Genomic DNA, 15,444 nt, shown 5'->3' with positions numbered 1-15,444 from the left:
CTATTAACCAGTTAAATGCCGCTGTCAAACTCTACACACACCGGTGACAACTCGTCAGGTGATCGCGGCTCACCGGTGTGTTGGCATGACAATCTGAGGTCTCCTGGAAACCTCTATGGTTATCAGTGCCGGCTTCCTGTGAGCGCCACCCAGTGGTCGGCGCTCATAGCAAGTGAGTAAATCAGCTACATAGAGATGATCTGAACATCGCCTCTATGTAGCAGAGCCAATCAGGTTGTGGCAGCTTCTAGTCTCCTATGGAGACTATTGAAGCATGCCAAAAGTAAAACCAAAAAAATTTTTTAAAAATATAAAAATTAAAATCCCCCTTTTTGCCCATTCAAAATAAAATAAAAATAAAATCAAACATACAATGAATTTTTATTGAAAATTTTCAATTTACATATGGTGCGATAATAAAGGTATCATTACAGAACTGTAAATACAATATGTGTACAAATGCATGTAAACAAATAGCACGCAATTCTTTGATCTAACAACAGCAGGGGATAGGGGGGAGAAGGAGTATAGACAAAAAGGGGAGGAAAAAAAGGAGAGGGGGGGAGGAAGGGAGGCCCGAGGGTGAAATTGCATTGGGTACGATAATTACGAAGAGTCATTCTGAATCGGATGGTTCAGGGTTAGTTAGGTAAAGTGTAGGTACAGCAAAGGGAGTGTGATTAGTATATTCCGCCCAGGGAAGCCATACTTTTTCGAATTTACCAACTTTGTCCATAAGAATAGCCGACAGTTTTTCATTAATCATATACCAGGAGAGACGTGATTTAACTGCGGAGAAATCTATGGTTGTTTTTTTCCAGGCCAAAGCTATTGTTTGCTTGGTTGCTAGAAATATAAATGATATAAGAGCCTGGGTGTGTTTGAGAATGTTGGGGATGCGTTTGTTGAGTAGGGCCTCCCAAGGGTTCTTTCTGAGGTTTATATTTGTGACAGAAAAAACTAAATGGTAAATTCTAATCCATAGTCTCCTAACAGTTGGGCATAGCCACCAGATATGGAACATGTCTCCAGTAGAGTTACATCCTCTAAAGCAGTTTGGGGAATAGTTGGCCACTGCTTTAGCCACTCTCGCTGGGGTCAGGTACCAGCGGGTTAACACTTTATAGTTAGTTTCCAGCATAAGGGTATTTAGGATTCCTCCAGTGGAGGAGGACCAGATTTGGGACCATTCAGAGTCAGTCAGGGTAGACCCAATATCCTACTCCCAGCGAGAAATGTATTTTAAACAATTCCTAAGTGAGGGGAAATTGATTTGTGAGTAGAGAAGAGATATAGTACCTGAGGCATGGGGATTTTGACGGCATCTTTGTTCAAATGGAGTAAAGGAGTATGGAGGGGTAGAATTTTTCAGTGAAGAGCTGACAAAGTTCTTAAGTTGCAAATATCGAAATATCTCTCCGGGGGGAAACCATATTTTTCTCTAAGGGCTGGGAATGGGATAATCCCGTCCACATTAAACAGATGGTGGACTTTAGTTATCCCTGCTTCAACTCACTTATGGAAGTATCTAAGGGGTCTCACACCTGGGGGAAATAGTGTTGCCCCAAATTGGGGCGAGGGGCAAAAAGGGTGAGATTAGTTGTGAGGAGTATTTATGAGAGTCCCAGATTGCGAGAGAATGTTTTATTTTGGGGTTTGAAATATGTTTGCGTTGGGTTGGGAGAATCCATAATATTGTATCTAGGGTGTCGGGTTGTAGCTCGGCGGCTTCTGGAGATAGCCATAATGGGGGGTTCAATCTAGGCATGATATAGGGTCAGTTGGTCCAATTGGGCTGCGCGGTAGTATTTAGAAAGGTTGGGAACTCCCAAACCTCCTTTTAGGCGGTGTCGGTAGAGAGTGGCTTTGTTTACTCTGGGGAGGCCTCCCCTCCAAACAAAGGCATCTATTGATCTTTGAGCCATTTTAAGGAAGTGCGAGGGGATGGGGATTGGCAGGACACGGGGAGATTGCACTTTTATTTTTTAAATTTCACCGCACTTGGAATTTTTTCCTGTTTTCTAGTACACAACATGGTAAAATCAATGGTGTCATTCAAAAGTACAACTCGTCCCGCAAAAACAAGTCCTCACATGGCCATATTGATGGAAAAATAAAAAAGTTATGTTTCTAAGAAGGGGAGTGAAAAACGAAAACGCAAAACTGAAAAAGGCTTCGGGGGTTAATTAAACACAGCTGGCCTCCAATGAAGGCGTAGAACCATCTCAAGGAGGATCGCAAGGAAATGGACAGCATGTGACTTAAATATGAGTGTCTGAGCAAAGGGTCTGAATACTTATGACCATGTGATATTTCAGTTTTTCTTTTATATTAAATTTGCAAAAATTTCTACATTTCTGTTTTGTTTTGTCAAGATGGGGTGCAGAGTGTACATTAATGAGAAAAATGAACTTTTTTAATTTACCAAATAGCTGCAATGAAACAGTGAAAAATTTAAAGGGGTCTAAATACTTTCTGTACCCACTGTACATTTATTCACGCCTGCAGGAGATGTGTTGGCATGGCTCGAGCCCTGGTTTCATGGATTCACTCCAGGTCATAAAATACATTATGTTTTCAATCCTAAATACCGTATATACTCGAGTAGAAGCCAAGAATTTAAGCCCATTTTTTTTAGGCTGAACTTGCCCGTCTCGGCTTATACTCGAGTCATACCCAGGGGTCGGCAGGAGAGGTGGAGTGGCAGCTGTCTAAGCATACTCACCTGCTCCTGGCGTGGTGTCCCTGGTTCTCCAGCGCTGGCATCTTCTTCCTGTAGTGAGCGGTCACATGGTACTGGTCATTACAGTAATGAATATGGACCCAATTCCACTCCCATAGGAGTGGTTACGCATATTCATTACTGTAATGAGCGGTACCATGTGACCACTCACTACAGGAAGAAGCTGCCGGCGTCAGGGAAGCAGGGACCGCGCCAGGAGCAGATGAGTATAAGCAGTGCTCGATATTCACCTGCTCCCCGTTCCACCGCCGCTACATTCCCTGTCCACTGCACTGATGCTCAGGTCAGAGGGCGCGCCGCCCTCTGCCTGAGCAGTCATTGCAGTGGACGGGGAACGTAGCGGCGGCTGGCGGCGGTGGAAAGAGAAGCAAGTGAATATAGAAAGTGCCGGGGGCCTGAGCGACGAGAGGTGAGTATGTGATTTTTTTTTTTTTTATCACAGCAACAGCATGTGGGGCAAATGACTGTATGGAGCATCTTATGGGGCCATAATCAGCATTTATGGACCATTACATGGGGCAAATGACTGTATGGAGCATCTTATGGGGCCATAATCAGCATTTATGGAGCATTATATGGGGCAAATGTCTGTATGGAGCATCTTATGGGGCCATAATCAGCATTTGTGCAGCATTATATGGGGTGTATTTTGTATGGAGCATCTTATGGGGACCATCATGAACTGTATGGAGCATTATATGGGGCTCCTGATTCAATATGGATATTCAAAAACATTTAACCTACTGATGTCTCGATTAATTTTTCTTTTATTGGTATCTATTTTTATTTTTGACATTTACCGGTAGCTGCTGCATTTTCCACACTAGGCTTATACTCGAGTCATTAAGGTTTCCCATTTTTTTGTAACAAAATAAGGGGGGTCGGCTTATACTCAGGTCGGCTTATACTCGAGTATATACGGTAATTCAGATTGTGCTGTAATCTCTCCTGAAATGGGGGCGCTAATACTTTCTCTACTTTTCTGGTCAGGACTCATAGTAGCTCCAGTAGTCCACCATAAATGAGTGCAACTCCGGTTTAGTGTTGGAGTTCTCCCCTCATACCTATGTTGTTGTTGAGGATGTAACTTTTTTTTTTATATACATGTTCATTCTGCATGATAGTTTGAATGTGGTGGGATCGGCCTGCCTCACTTATCTGAGTCTGTAACTCCCTGGTGGTGTTTAGAAAAAGGTTTCAGTTACCAAATGCCTGAGATCTAAATATAAGATTCCTCAGCTCTACGCTATTATAAAAAGTTCTATTTAAATGTCTAATATTTCTTCTTGACATTTATCTGACAGAAAATATTGGTCCTTACGATAGTTTATATTGCTTAGAGCCACCGAGTCCCATACTTCAGTTACTCCAGAGAAGTTTCACCGCTACTCATTTTTTTTTCCTGAGGATGATTGTTCAGCTTGATCATTTCAGTAGATGTGTTATTGTCTATAGTCACAGTTTTGCCCATTACCCTTTAACTTCTTTAACCCCTCTACATGGATTTGGACTTACACTGAGACCCCTAGGCTTGGGCCACAGTGTTACCTGCTGTTCTGTGGAGTAAGATGGGAAGAAGAATAGACCGATAACCGTGTCAGAACCAAGAGGCCAGAGAAAATACTAACTCAGGAGACATAGGAGTAGTCCGTAAACAGGCTGGGGTCACAGCAGGAAACAAATACACAAGCCGGGAGCTGAGCACAGAGGACTGAACTAGAGGAGATCAAGGCTGTATCTGGCAGATTCCAGCAATATTCTTCAAGCTTTAGTAAGGTTTGGTGCTTTCGAAGTCCAATTCTGATTGCCCAAGGTGTTCTCAATCTCAGGCGGACATATTGCATATGCTTTGGGATTGTCCCAGATTTTCTCCTATTGGATTGTAGTGTTGAACTTCATTGGAGTGGTGTATGGGTACATTATCCCTAGGGATCCGTTGATATCTATATTAGGGTATGTGGAGGAAATATTAACTGACAATACGGCTAAAATTGTAATTGCAAGATTATTGTTTGCTGCAAGGAAACTGATTGCAAAATATGGGGTTAGAGAGGAGCCTCCGAATTCATTGCTCAAATGAACCACATAATTCAACTTGAGATAAGTATTTACACCAGGAGAGACGAGCTGGATTTCTTCCATAAATTATGGCAGCCATGGTTGGATAGGATTAATTTATGGTATACCAGTATATAGTATTATAGAGTACAACTTATAATAAACTAGAACTCTGATATTGTCAACTATGGACGAATTATCCTGATATGGTTTCCACCAGGGGGTTAATTTACTGTAAAACATAAAATTAGTATGAACATGTGATCTGTTGTAAATCTTGTTATGGTTAATACAAATTTATCTGATTAAAAAGGTGTGGTGCTTTCCAATTGGCTAAAACAGGGAGCAGATTACTGCAGCTGGTAGCACACACCCATACTGCCAGACTGGATGGTACTACAGATGCCAGGCACCCTAATCTTAGTGGCTGGGAAGAGCCTGCACTGCCAAGAGCTTCCAACCCCACCTCTGTTACCAGCATCGCCTGCAGAATTAGTAAGCCGCGTCTGGTGTCCGAAGCAGACGTTGCAGGAGCAGATCCCAGAGGAGATGGGGCACACCATTTGCAGAATCCCTAATATGACAAAATTGCAGAAAACCAGATCACATGAAATCCCTATAAAGTGACTCCATTTTGTAAATTATAACCCTCAATAAATTAATCTATAGGAATAGTGACTATTTTGACTGCACTGCAGTTTCCAGATATTAGCACGCGCAGTGGATGTTGGAGAGTGAAAATTGCAAATTTCCCAAGTTATTACCCAACACATAGTGCCCAGATTGTGCTCCAGGAGATACACATGCCATAAAATAAGTGGTTTCTTCTCACTATAGTAATGCCAAAAGCATGGATGCTTAATGTGGTTTTGAGCACAGTCTGTAAACTGTCATTGTCTTGGTGAATAATTTAATAATTTTGCATAACTTACCATTTTTACAGACCGTTTAATTAGAAATGTTCAAAAATATAGAATTCAAGGATATTTTATTCTAAAATAATAATTGGTTTTATTCTTGGCAGATGACCGTACCAGGAGATCAGCAGGACAGCTGACATCTTCAATGTTTAAATCAGATAATCTTGAGATCCCACAGGATACAATTGAAGTGAATGCCATTACTCCAAATATACCATCATCCCTTCACAGCAAAGATCTGTCATCTGATCATTTGGAACAGGTCCTGTCTTCTGATTCATTGCCTAGTACTAATGAAAATCAAAGTTACAAAGTAAGCATTACAAATCGAACTGCTACTAAAGCAATGAAGACATTTTCATTTTCAGAATATGGAAATAGTTTTCCCCTAGAAAAGTCATTTCTCAAACAACAAAAACTTCACAAAGCAGACAATAGATTTTCTTGTTCCAAGTGTGGGAGATGTTTTAACCAGAAATCAGATTTTGTCAGTCACCAGAGCATTCACACAGGGAAGAAGCCATTTTCATCTTCAGAATGTGGGAAATGTTTTATTCGAAAAGTGCAGCTTGTTACCCACCAAAGAACCCACACAGGGGAGAAGCCTTTTTCCTGTTCAGAATGTGGGAAATGTTTTAACCAGAAATCGAGTCTTGTTAGCCACCAGAAAACCCACACAGGGGAGAAGCCTTTTTCCTGTTCAGAATGTGGGAAATGTTTTATTCGAAAAGTGCAGCTTGTTACCCACCAAAGAACCCACACAGGGGAGAAGCCTTTTTCCTGTTCAGAATGTGGGAAATGTTTTAACTACAAAGCGAATCTTGTTAGCCACCAGAAAACCCACAGAGGGGAGAAGCCTTTTTCCTGTTCAGAATGTGGGAAATGTTTTAAACAGAAAGTGAATCTTGTTAACCACCAGAAAACCCACAGAGGGGAAAAGCCTTTTTCCTGTTCAGAATGTGGGAAATGTTTTACCAGGAAAGCGTATGTTGATAGCCACCAGAAAACCCACACAGGGGAGAAGCCTTTTTCCTGTTCAGAATGTGGGAAATGTTTTAACCAGAAATCGAATCTTGTTAGCCACCAGAAAACCCACACAGGGGAGAAGCCTTTTTCCTGTTCAGAATGTGGGAAATGTTTTAACCACAAAGCGAGTCTTGTTAGCCACCATAAAACCCACACAGGGGAGAAGCCTTTTTCCTGTTCAGAATGTGGGAAATGTTTTAACCACAAAGCGAATCTTGTTAGCCACCATAAAACCCACACAGGGGAGAAGCCTTTTTCATGTTCAGAATGTGGGAAATGTTTTAACCAGAAATCGCATCTTGTTAGCCACCAGAAAACCCACACAGGGGAGAAGCCTTTTTCCTGTTCAGAATGTGGGAAATGTTTTAACCACAAAGCGCATCTTGTTAGCCACCAGAAAACCCACACAGGGGAGAAGCCTTTTTCCTGTTCAGAATGTGGGAAATGTTTTAACCAGAAATCGAATCTTGTTAGCCACCAGAAAACCCACACAGGGGAGAAGCCTTTTTAATTTTCAGAATGTGGGAAATGTTTCGTGAAGAAACCATCTCTTTCTAGCCACCAAAGAATTCACACAGGGGAGAAGCTTTTTTTAAGTTCTTAATTGTTTTTACATAGTTACATACAAGTGCTTCTAACTAAATTAGAATATTATCAATAAGTTAATTTATTTCAGTTCTTCAATGCAAAAAATGAAACTCTTATATTAGTCATTACAGAGTGATCTATCTCAAGCGTTTATTTCTGTTGATGACTATATCCTACAGCCAATGAAAACCCAAAAGTCATTATGTCAGTAAATTAGAATAAAAACACCTGCAGTGGTGGCTTCCTAAACATTTAAAAAAGGTCCCTAAGTCTAAGTTCACATTTGCGTTGTGCGCCGCAGCGTCGTCGCCGCAACGCACAACGCAAACAAAAACGCAGCAAAACGCATGCACATGCGGCGCCAATGTTAAAAGATAGGGCCGCACGACGCATGCGTTTTTGAAAAGGTCGGCGCCGCCCGAAAAATGCAACATGTTGTGTTTGACGCGCCCAGGCAGGTGCGCCCTAACACCGCATGCGGCGTAAAACGCAACAAAACGCAACACAACGCATGCACATGCGGCCCCAATGTTAAAGATAGGGCCGCACGACGCATGCGTTTTGTTGCGGCGGCGACGCTGCGGCGCAAACCGCAAATGTGAACGTACCCTTAGTCTGTTTCAGTAGGCTCCACAATCATGAGGAAGACTGCTGACTGGACAGATGTCTAGAAGGCAGTCATTGACACACTCCAGAAGGAGGGTAAGCCACTGTAAAATTTTAGTATTTCAATAATAAAAAAAATATAGATTACTTAACATATGCAGGTTCTAACTAGCAAATAGATACTCTGTATATCGAGAGAATGAGTTAATTCTGAGGATTTTGGCCGATACATCTGTTCTCTGTTTGTCAGAACTATAGGGCTTTTGTCAGAACTGTCAATATGTGGCTATTTGGAGATAGTAAATGGTTCTTAAAGGTCACAGGCTAGTATTTTTCGGACTATAAGACGCACCGGACTATAAGGCGCACCCAGGTTTTAGAGCTGGAAAATAGGGAAAAAAATATTTGAAGCAAAAAAATGTGGTAAAATATTTAATAACATACTATTATATGTGGTGTTATTATATATAATAGTATGTTATTATGTTGGAAGCTGCGGGACCAGTGTGGTGTCTGTGAAGTGTTATATGAAGATGCTGGAGGGTGAGTATAAGAATGGGGGCACAGGGCTTATATTGAAAGCACCACTCCAGCACTGCAAAATAACACTGGAGTGCTGCTTTAAAATCCCATGGGAGAACTATAACTCCCAGCATGTCCTGCAGATCCCATGACATGCTGGAAGTTATAGTTCACCAAAGTAGTGGCAGAGTGCTTTATTGTGTTTTGTAAAGTCTAACCTCTTAATTGTGGCAGCCAGCCAGCCACTGTGGTGAGGTAAAAGCTGGAGCAACCCATGACTGTACAAACAGAGCTTTCCCTCTTGTTGCCTTTCCACAGCACAGGTTATAAGAGGAAGCCTGCAGATTCTAGTGGGGAGTCTGAAGGACCTGTGATGATGTCAAGAAGAGGGAGGGCTCTGAGCTGCCATGTGATGCTCCAGTGTTATGAACAGGTGATTCAGAACCACAATTGATCTAGTGGTTAAGAGCACACAAGTGACCTGTTAGTTACTAACATAGGACGAGCTCTGAGACGTGGGAACTCTGCTGACCGCAATCCCTAATCCTATCATACCACACTAAAGGTAGCCGTGGAGCGCTCCTGACAAGACCTAGGCGCCTCGGCACAGCCTGAGAAACTAGCTAGCCCTGAAGATAGAAATATAAGCCTACCTTGCTTCAGAGAAATTTCCCAAAGGAAAAGGAAGCCCCCCACATATAATGACTGTGAGTTAAGATGAAAATACAAACACAGAGATGAAATAGATTTTAGCAAAGTGAGGCCCGACTTACTGAATAGACCGAGGATAGGAAAGATAGCTTTGCGGTCAGCACAAAAACCTACAAACAACCACGCAGAGGGGACAAAAAGACCCTCCGCACCGACTAACGGTACGGAGGTGCTCCCTCTGCGTCTCAGAGCTTCCAGCAAGCAAGTAAAACCAATATAGCAAGCTGGACAGAAAAAATAGCAAACAAAAGTAACACAAGCAAAACTTAGCTTATGCAGAGCAGACAGGCCACAAGAACGATCCAGGAGAAAGCAAGACCAATACTGGAACATTGACTGGAGGCCAGGAACAAAGAACTAGGTGGAGTTAAATAGAGCATCACCTAACGACTTAACCTCGTCACCTGAGGAAGGAAACTCAGAAGCCGCAGCCCCACTCACATCCACCAGAGGAAGCTCATAGACAGAACCAGCCGAAGTACCACTCATGACCACAGGAGGGAGCATGACCACAGAATTCACAACACTCCAGCCCGCCCACTTCTGACATCACACAGGTCCTCCTTGTGCACAGCACTCAGCTTCTAGCCCAGGCAGGTATGCAGCGATCTCCTCTCCCCTGGCCCATGCTGCTGCTGCCTCCTCCTCCCCCAGACACACAGGTCTCTCCAGCTGCTGCAGGAATTCGGCGCTGAGGAAACCATGTGTGTCCCGGCTTAAGTTGAGTATTCATTTGCTGCTCCTGGCTCACTGCTCAGCTGATAGGTGGGCGGGGAAGCAGCTAATGAATATTCACTGCACTTAATCATCGGGACCACATAGTTTCCCCAGTGCTGATTCCAGGCAGTGGGGACATTTTTCTGCCTCCTGAAGTGGGATAACAGTGCGATCCCACTCGCTGCTGCCCCCCTCCCCACATGCTACATCCCTACCATAAGACGCACCCAAACTTTCCTCCCAAATTTGGAGGAAAAAAAAGTGCGTCTTATGGTCGGAAAAATACGGTATATGCTTAAGCATTTCAAAATGAGGTAATGTACAAAAAACTAATATTCATATTCCGCAAGTTACTTGTGTTTTTCTAATATGGTAGAGGCTATGAACATAGGGGCAGAACATCTTATGTTGTTCTGAGACAGGAAAAATAGAAACCAATGTAAGTCTATGGGTCAAAATAGTATATAAGCCGACCTAACTCTTGTTCAGGAGATCTCTCATACTTTAAGAATCTCCAACCCGGACCACATCAACTTCAGGACCATATGTAAGAACCAATGAATGCTTGTTTTCTCTTTTATAATCTAATACTTATTTTTGGGTGCTATGAACTTTTCTTCATTTTTGTAATCACTTTTTGAATAAACATTAAACAAGATTTGTTTTATCCACATAATTCAATATTGCGTTCCTTTCTATCCTCACCGTGCTCTTACTTTTTTTTTTTTTTTTTTTTTTTTTTAAGTAAGAAAGTGTTAATTTTTTCTAACATTTTGGGGAGCTCAGCCAAATCTGTTTTTTGTGCTATTTTGGGTGGATTCCTTTTCCTTGCACACAGGGGGAGGAGAGCTCTGCTAAACACCTGTTGTTCAAGGTGCAGGAATTCCACTATTTCACTTCACAAGGATCAGACAGAGCCTGCAGAGGAGTGAAGATTTGTGTCTCCAACCATAAAGAGCTACATGTGTTCCATCCAGGCGGAGGTCTGAGGAGTCAGTAAAGATACGGAGGACCATCCATTGACCATTGGATCAATCCACTAGAGGAAAAGACATTCCATATGTGAGAAAATGGATTTTATTCATGATTATTCTAAGAAAAGTATTTCATAGCCATACAGATTCACAATTATGGTCTAGTTTGTATAGCCAATGTGAAGCAGAGAATCTTAAATTTGATAAGAGGTTTTTCTCCGTAAAACAAGTTACAGGGAAAGCTTCAAAATGGAATGCACATGGTCTGAGTGTATAATAATTTAGTCTTTGAGAAACTGAAACACAAACACATAAAGCATGTAATATCACACAAGACATTGGTTATACTGACACACAAGGTGACACACAAGAGTCTGACGGGGATTACTTCGATTGTCCAAATTGTTTGATATTGTCAACATAATGAACAATTGAAAGATCAAATTGATACTTAAACAGAATTCTTGTCCAAATTGCACCAAGATATAAAAAAGGCTTCTGTTGTTACACGATCAAACAAACAGGAAGACAATGCGCCACATCATTTTTACCAGACACACAAAATCCAGATGTTTCAGTAGAAGATTTACAAGCAGATGAACTACAACAGAAAAAAATTCCATGACAGAATAGCACAAATAATCTGAAAATACACGATCAGTTAATGAAAATTGTAAAAGACGTTCCAAACTTCAATGACAAGATGGATGCCTTTTATAATGTGGACATTTTTGAATTAAACACAGATGAATTCAATCTTAATGATGAACAAAAAAACAATATATTCAAAGTATGGTTACCCTCACATATGGGAAAAATGTTACAGACCACACCCAGATTAAATGATAATGAATTGACACATAGCACAAAAGGAGACAGACTTAGACAATACTGTTTACGACCGGTAAAGCCACTCCTACAATTGATGTCCTGGAAAATGTATGAACTAATATTAAAGGGACACTGTCACCTGAATTTGGAGGGAACAATCTTCAGCCATGGAGGCAGGGTTTTCGGGTGTTTGATTCACCCTGTTATGAACAGGTAATTCAGAACCACAATGGAGATAGAAGTACAGAGCACACAAGTGACCTGACAAAGACCAAAAATTAAGGACGAGCTCTGAGACGTGGGAACTCTGCTGACCGCAATCCCTAATCCTAACACACCACACTAGAGGTAGCCGTGGATTGCGCCTAACGCTCCCTATGCAACTCGGCACAGCCTGAGAAACTAACTAGCCCTGAAGACAGAAAAATAAGCCTACCTTGCCTCATAGAAATTCCCCAAAGGAAAAGGCAGCCCCCCACATATAATGACTGTGAGTAAGATGAAAATACATACACAGAGATGAAATAGATTTAGCAAAGTGAGGCCCGACTTACTGAATAGACCGAGGATAGGAAAGAGCTACAGGTCCTTCTCAAAAAATTAGCATATAGTGTTAAATTTCATTATTTACCATAATGTAATGATTACAATTAAACTTTCATATATTATAGATTCATGATCCACCAACTGAAATTTGTCAGGTCTTTTATTGTTTTAATACTGATGATTTTGGCATACAACTCCTGATAACCCAAAAAACCTGTCTCAATAGATTAGCATACTTCACCCATCCAATCAAATAAAAGTGTTTTTTAATAACAAACAAAAAAACCATCAAATAATAATGTTCAGTTATGCACTCAATACTTGGTCGGGAATCCTTTGGCAGAAATGACTGCTTCAATGCGGCGTGGCATGGAGGCAATCAGCCTGTGACACTGCTGAGATGTTATGGAGGCCCAGGATGCTTCAATAGCGGCCTTAAGCTCATCCAGAGTGTTGGGTCTTGCGTCTCTCAACTTTCTCTTCACAATATCCCACAGATTCTCTATGGGGTTCAGGTCAGGAGAGTTGGCAGGCCAATTGAGCACAGTAATACCATGGTCAGTAAACCATTTACCAGTGGTTTTGGCACTGTGAGCAGGTGCCAGGCCGTGCTGAAAAATGAAATCTTCATCTCCATAAAGCATTTCAGCCGATGGAAGCATGAAGTGCTCCAAAATCTCCTGATAGCTAGCTGCATTGACCCTGCCCTTGATGAAACACAGTGGACCAACACCAGCAGCTGACATGGCACCCCACACCATCACTGACTGTGGGTACTTGACACTGGACTTCAGGCATTTTGGCATTTCCTTCTCCACAATCTTCCTCAGGGTCCGGTCTCCTCTTCTCATTGTACAGCGTTTTCTGCCACATTGTTTCCTTCCAACAGACTTACCATTGAGGTGCCTTGATACAGCACTCTGGGAACAGCCTATTTGTTGAGAAATTTCTTTCTGGGTCTTACCCTCTTGCTTGAGGGTGTCAATGATGGCCTTCTTGACATCTGTCAGGTCGCTAGTCTTACCCATGATGGGGGTTTTGAGTAATGAACCAGGCAGGGAGTTTATAAAAGCCTCAGGTATCTTTTGCATGTGTTTAGAGTTAATTAGTTGATTCAGAAGATTAGGGTAATAGGTCGTTTAGAGAACCTTTTCTTGATATGCTAATTTATTGAGACAGGTTTTTTGGGTTATCAGGAGTTGTATGCCAAAATCATCAGTATTAAAACAATAAAAGACCTGACAAATTTCAGTTGGTGGATAATGAATCTATAATATATGAAAGTTTAATTGTAATCATTACATTATGGTAAATAATGAAATTTAACACTATATGCTAATTTTTTGAGAAGGACCTGTATGCGGTCAACACAAAAACCTACAAAGAACCACGCAGAGGGGCAAAAAGACTCTCCGCACCGACTAACGGTACGGAGGTGCTCCCTCTGCGTCTCAGAGCTTCCAGCAAGCAGAAAAACAAATATAGCAAGCTGGACAGAAAAAATAGCAAACTTAGCTTATGCAGGATAAACAGGCCACAGGAACGATCCAGGAGGAAGCAAGACCAATACTAGAACATTGACTGGAGGCCAGGATCAAAGCACCAGGTGGAGTTAAATAGAGCAGCACCTAACGACTTAACCTCATCACCTGAGGAAGGAAACTCAGAAGCCGCAGTACCACTCATGACCACAGGAGGGAGCTTGGCCACAGAATTCACAACAGTACCCCCCCCTTGAGGAGGGGTCACCGAACCCCCACCAGAGCCCCCAGGCCGACCAGAATGAGACACATGAAAGGCACGAACCAGATCGGCAGCATGGACATCAGAGGCAAAGACCCAGGAATTATCTTCCTGACCATAACCTTTCCACTTAACCAAATACTGGAGTTTCTGTCTCGAAACACGAGAATCCAAAATCTTTTCCACAATATACTCCAATTCCCCTTCAACCAAAACCGGAGAAGGAGGATCAATAGATGGAACCACAGGTGCCACGTATCTCCGCAACAATGACCTATGGAACACGTTATGGATGGAAAAAGAAGCCGGAAGAGTCAAACGAAAAGACACAGGATTAAGAACCTCAGAAATCCTATATGGACCAATGAAACGAGGCTTAAATTTAGGAGAGGAAACCTTCATAGGAATATAACGAGATGACAACCAAACCAAATCCCCAACACGAAGTCGGGGACCCACACAGCGCCTGCGGTTAGCGAAACGTTGAGCCTTCTCCTGGGACAAAGTCAGATTGTCCACTACATGAGTCCAAATCTGCTGCAACCTATCCACCACAGTATCCACACCAGGACAGTCTGAAGACTCAACCTGCCCTGAAGAGAAACGAGGGTGGAACCCAGAATTGCAGAAAAACGGCGAAACCAAAGTAGCCGAGCTGGCCCGATTATTAAGGGCGAACTCAGCCAAAGGCAAAAAGGACACCCAATCATCCTGATCAGCAGAAACAAAACATCTCAGATATGTTTCCAAGGTCTGATTGGTTCGTTCAGTCTGGCCATTTGTCTGAGGATGGAAAGCCGAGGAAAAAGACAAATCAATGCCCATCCTGGCACAAAAGGCTCGCCAAAACCTCGAAACAAACTGGGAACCTCTGTCAGAAACGATGTTCTCTGGAATGCCATGTAAACGAACCACATGCTGAAAAAACAATGGCACCAAATCAGAGGAGGAAGGCAATTTAGACAAGGGCACCAAATGGACCATCTTAGAGAAGCGCTCACAAACCACCCAAATGACCGACATTCTTTGAGAGACGGGGAGATCCGAAATGAAATCCATAGAGATATGCGTCCAAGGCCTCTTCGGGACTGGCAAGGGCAAAAGCAACCCACTGGCACGAGAACAGCAGGGCTTAGCCCGAGCACAAATCCCACAGGACTGCACAAAAGAACGCACATCCCGCGACTGAGACGGCCACCAAAAGGATCTAGCCACCAACTCTCTGGTACCAAAGATTCCAGGATGACCAGCCAACACCGAACAATGAACCTCAGAGATAACTTTATTCGTCCACCTATCAGGGACAAACAGTTTCTCCGCTGGGCAACGGTCAGGTCTATTAGCCTGAAATTTTTGCAGCACTCGCCGCAAATCAGGGGAGATGGCAGACAAAATTACCCCCTCTTTGAGAATACCCGCCGGCTCAGACAAACCCGGAGAATCGGGCACAAAACTCCTA

General features: G+C 42.5%; 1 pseudogene; it reads left to right on the top strand.

Moving 5' to 3' along the window:
* LOC138663364 (zinc finger protein 585A-like) overlaps positions 1–15,444 on the top strand; it is a 90,039-nt pseudogene that overhangs the window by 24,029 nt on the left and 50,566 nt on the right.

The sequence above is a fragment of the Ranitomeya imitator genome, chromosome 2 (assembly GCF_032444005.1).
Source record: "Ranitomeya imitator isolate aRanImi1 chromosome 2, aRanImi1.pri, whole genome shotgun sequence".
Taxonomy (NCBI): domain Eukaryota; kingdom Metazoa; phylum Chordata; class Amphibia; order Anura; family Dendrobatidae; genus Ranitomeya; species Ranitomeya imitator.
Note: the sequence above shows the minus strand (reverse complement) of the source record. Positions and strands in the feature narration are given on the sequence as shown.